The sequence below is a fragment of the Salmo trutta genome, chromosome 16 (genome assembly GCF_901001165.1).
Source record: "Salmo trutta chromosome 16, fSalTru1.1, whole genome shotgun sequence".
NCBI classification, from domain to species: Eukaryota; Metazoa; Chordata; class Actinopteri; order Salmoniformes; family Salmonidae; genus Salmo; species Salmo trutta.
In genome coordinates, this window is record NC_042972.1 from 35,200,544 (window position 1) to 35,205,705 (window position 5,162).

At 55.5% G+C, this 5,162-nt stretch overlaps 1 non-coding gene across 1 annotated transcript; it reads left to right on the forward strand.

The window, feature by feature from the left end:
- The first annotated feature begins 3,404 nt into the window (after positions 1–3,404).
- On the forward strand, positions 3,405–3,480 carry trnaa-ugc (transfer RNA alanine (anticodon UGC)). The gene has a single exon. It is a non-coding gene; the product is annotated as a tRNA-Ala (tRNA).
- Positions 3,481–5,162: the final 1,682 nt, after the last annotated feature.

Consider the following 5,162-nt stretch of genomic DNA (forward strand, 5'->3'; position numbering starts at 1 on the left):
GCGGAGAGGCGATTCTATGAGGAGAGGGAGCTAAGGGAACCCGAGAGGCAGCCCCAATAATTTTTTTTGGGGGGGCACACGGGTAGCTTGGCCAGGCTAGGGAAGAGCCGTAAGCCAGCTACCCGTGACTACATGGAGGTACATATGAGGTGGAGGGCGCCATGTTACGCTGTGGTACGCACCATCTCGCCTATACGGACGCACAGCCCAGTTCGCCCAGTACCAGCGCCCCGCAGGTGCCAGGGCAAGGGGAGCATCGAGCCGGAAGGGGTGATGCCAACCCTGCACTCAAGACCGCCAGTGCGCCCTTTCGGTCCGGTGTTTCCCGCTAGACGCACTAGCATGGAGGTGCGTGTCTCCAGGCTGGTACGTCCAATACCAGCCCCACGCATCAGGAGTCTAGTGTGTCAGCCCAGCCTCGCCAGTCAACAGTCACCAGAGCTGCCCGCCAGTCAACAGTCACCAGAGCTGCCCGCCAGTCAACAGTCACCAGAGCTGCCCGCCAGTCAACAGTCACCAGAGCTGCCCGCCAGTCAACAGTCACCAGACCTGCCCGCCAGTCAACAGTCACCAGAGCTGCCCGCCAGTCAACAGTCACCAGACTGCCCTGAACTGCCAGAGTGGCCAGACTGCCCTGAACTGCCAGAGTGGCAAGACTGCCCTGAACTGCCAGAGTGGCCAGACTGCCCTGAACTGACAGAGTGGCCAGACTGCCCTGAACTGACAGAGTGGCCAGACTGCCCTGAACTGCCAGAGTGGCAAGACTGCCCTGAACTGCCAGAGTGGCCAGACTGCCCTGAACTGCCAGAGTGGCCAGACTGCCCTGAACTGCCAGAGTGGCCAGACTGCCCTGAACTGCCAGAGTGGCCAGACTGCCCTGAACTGCCAGAGTGGCCAGACTGCCCTGAACTGCCAGAGTGGCCAGACTGCCCTGAACTGCCAGAGTGGCCAGACTGCCCTGAACTGCCAGAGTGGGGGTTTCAGGTGTCTCCGGAAGGTGGTGATTGGCTCCGCTGTCCTGGCGTCGTGAGGGAGCTTGGTCCACCATTGGGGTGCCAGAGAAGCGAACAGTTTTGACTGGGCTGAGCGGGAACTGTGCTTCCGCAGAGGTAGGGAGGCCAACAGGCCAGAGGTCGATGAACGCAGTGCCCTTCTTTGGGTGTAGGGACTGATCAGAGCCTGAAGGTACGGAGGTGCCGTTCCCCTCACAGCTCCGTAGGCAAGCACCATGGTCTTGTAGCAGATCCGAGCTTCAACTCGGATGGCAACTTTAATGGCACAGGCAGTGAGCCCCGCCAACAGCGAGTTGCAGTAATCCAGACGGGAGATGACAAGTGCCTGGATTAGGACCTGCGCCGCTTCCTGTGTGAGGCAGGGTTGTACTCTGCGAATGTTGTAGAGCATGAACCTACAGGATCGGGTCACCGCCTTGATGTTAGCGGAGAACGACAGGGTGTTGTCCAGGGTCACGCCAAGGCTCTTAGCACTCTGGGAGGAGGACACAATGGAGTTGTCAACCGTGATGGCGAGATCATGGAACGGGCGGTCCTTCCCCGGGAGGAAGAGCAGCTCCGTCTTGCTGAGGTTCAGCTTGAGGTGGTGATCCGTCATCCACAGTGATATGTCTGCCAGACATGCAGAGATGCGATTTGCCACCTGGTTATCAGAAGGGGGAAAGGAGAAGATTAATTGTGTGTCGTCTGCGTAGCAATGATAGGAGAGACCATGTGAGGATATGACAGAGCCAAGTGACTTGGTGTATAGTGAGAATAGGAGAGGGCCTAGAACTGAGCCCTGGGGGACACCAGTGGTGAGAGCACGTGGTGCGGAGACGGATTCTCGCCACGCCACCTGGTAGGAGCGACCTGTCAGGTAGGACGCAATCCAAGAGTGAGCCGCGCCAGAGATGCCCAACTCGGAGAGGGTGGAGAGGAGGATCTGATGGTTCACAGTGTCAAAGGCAGCAGATAGGTCTAGAAGGATGAGAGCAGAGGAGAGAGAGTTAGCTTTAGCAGTGCGGAGAGCCTCTGTGACACAGAGAAGAGCAGTCTCAAGTTGAATGACCAGTCTTGAAACCTGACTGATTTGGATCAAGGTCATTCTGAGAGAGATAGCAAGAGAGCTGGCCAAGGACGGCACGCTCAAGAGTTTTGGAGAGAAAAGAAAGAAGGGATACTGGTCTGTAGTTGTTGACATCGGAGGGATCGAGTGTAGGTTTTTTGAGAAGGGGTGCAACTCTCGCTCTCTTGAAGACGGAAGGGACGTACCCAGTGGTCAAGGATGAGTTGATGAGCAAGGTGAGGTAAGGGAGAAGGTCTCCGGAAATGGTCTGGAGAAGAGAGGATGCGATAGGGTCAATCGGGCAGGTTGTTGGGCGGCCGGCCGTCACAAGTCGCAAGATTTCACCTGGAGAGAAAGGGGAGAAAGAGGTCAAAGCATAGGGTAGGGCAATGTAAGCAGGACCAGCGGTGTCGTTTGACTTAACAAACGAGGATCGGATGTCGTCGACCTTCTTTTCAAAATGGTTGACAAAGTCATTGGCAGAGAGGGAGGAGGGCGTGGGGGGGGATTCAGGAGGGAGGAGAAGGTGGCAAAGAGCTTCCTAGGGTTAGAGGCAGATGCTTGGAATTTAGAGTGGTAGAAAGTGGCTTTAGCAGCAGAAACAGAGGAAGAAAATGTGGAGAGGAGGGAGTGCTGACCCATCCGGATCCCTCTTTGGCGTTCATAGTGGAGGTGGACGCATCCGGGGCTGGGATAAGAGCGGTGCTCTCTCAGCGCTCGGGTACACCACCGAAGCTCCGCCCCTGTGCCTTCTTCTCGAAGAAGCTCAGCCCGGCAGAGCGAAACTATGACGTTGGGAACCGGGAGCTGTTGGCTGTCGTCAAGGCCTTGAAGGCGTGGAGACACTGGTTTAAGGGGGCTAGACACCCTTTTCTCATCTGGACTGACCACCACAATCTGGAGTACATCCAGGCAGCGAGGAGACTGAACCCTCGCCAAGCAAGGTGGGCCATGTTTTTCACCCGTTTTGTGTTTATCCTGTCCTACAGACCAGGCTCCCAGAATGTGAAGGCAGACGCATTGTCCCGGCTGTATGACACAGAGGAGCGGCCCATGGATCCAACTCCCATACTTCCTGCCTGGTGGTGCCGGTAGTGTGGGAGCTGGACACGGACATTGAGCAGGCGTTACGTGCAGAGCCCGCTCCCGTCCAGTGTCCCGCTGGGCGTCTGTACGTCCCGTCTGCTGTTCGGTTGGTCTATTGGGCCCACATGTCACCCTCCTCTGGTCATCCTGGGATTGGTCGGACAGTGTGCTGTTTGAGCGGGAGGTGCTGGTGGCCTACCTTGGCTAAGGACGTGAGGGTTTATGATTCCTCCTGCTCGGTGTGCGCCCAGTGTAGTGGTCCCGTGTGGCTCAGTTGGTAGAGCATGGTGTTTGCAACACCAGGGTTGTGGGTTCGATTCCCACGCGGGACCAGCACGGAGAAAACATTTATGAAATGTATGCATTCACTACTGTAAGTCGCTCTGGATAAGAGTGTCTGCTAAATGACTAAAATGTAAATGTGTAAGGCTCCTAGGCACCTGCCCAGAGGTAAGTTACACCCCTTACCTGTTCCACAGCGGCCTTGGTCGCACCTGTCGGTGGATTTTCTAACTGATCTTCCACTCTCACAGGGTAACACCGCGATCCTGGTCGTTGTGGATTGTTTCTCTAAGTCCTGTCGTCTCCTTCCTCTGCCCGGTCTCCCTACGGCCCTACAAACTGCGGAAGCCCTGTTTACACATGTCTTCCGTCTTCTGGCACTACGGGGTGCCGGAAGACATAGTGTCTGATCGGGGTCCCCAGTTCACGTCTAGGGTTTGGAAGGTGTTCATGGAGCGTCTGGGGGTCACGATCAGCCTTACTTCAGGTTTTCACCCCGAGAGTAGTGGGCAGATGGAGAGAGTGAACCAGGATGTGGGTAGGTTTCTGCGGTCCTATTGCCAGGACCGGCCGGGGGAGTGGGCGGCGTATGTGCCCTGGGCTGAGATGGCACAGAACTCACTCCACACTCCTCCACTAACCTCTCTCCCTTCCAGTGTGTACTGGGGTACCAGCCGGTTCTGGCACCTTGGCATCAGGGTCAGACCGAGGTTCCTGCGGTGGACGACTGGTTCAGGCGTGCGGAGGAGACATGGGAAGCCGTCCGTGTCTCCCTTCAACAGGCCGTGACGCGCCAAAAGAAAAACGCAGATCGCCACCGCAGTGAGACCCCGGTGTTCGCACCGGGGGACCGGGTCTGGCTCTCGACCCAAAACCTGCCCCTCCGCCTGCCCTGCTGGAAGCTGGGCCCGCGGTTTGTGGGGCCATTTAAAGTCCTGAGGAGAGTGAACGAGGTTTGTTATAGGTTATAGCTTCCACCCAATTACCATATTAACCCCTCATTCCATGTGTCTCTCCTCAGGCCGGTGGTGGCTGGCCCGCTCCAGGAGTCTGAGGTGCGGGAGGTTCCATCGCCCCCTCTGTCTCCGAATCCCTGCGTCAGGAGTACACACTGCTCTATGGTGTCAGACTCCAGTTCTTAAAGCTGCTCTTCCTCCTGACTGGTCCTGAGCTCCCGTTCCTTTTTAATCTATATGGGCTCTGGGTCCTCCTGCCCCAGACTGGGGCTCCACTACTGCTCACAGTGCTGCTGCTCAGGGGAAACCTCCTCTGCAGGCAGAGCTTAACTGAGCTGCTGAGGGTCTGGAAGGAAAATATGGAATAGATAACTATGAAGACACAAGATGTACAATAATTTATTCTAAATCACTGTAGGCTTGTGGTTTGATACTAGTTAAGATGTATGCAACATTTTACAGATAGCTATAGTGACACGTGTGCCAGGCCTAATTTATCCAATAAGAAAGCAAGCAACCAATGGTACACAGAAACAAACTAATCTGTAGTGTTGCTTCACTGTTTCATCAACCATACACAAACCCTTCACATGCTTGCTAACCAAATATAATGACAAGTTCAATGTACAATGTCATAGACGCAACCGAGAAAACACCACCTCTTCTTTCCTAATCTGACCCTTGAATCTTCGTCCACCAACCTTTCTTTAGAGGGCATATAAATGCCGGCCCTTGCACTCGGAGTCCTATCTCTTCAGCCACACGTCAATCATAATT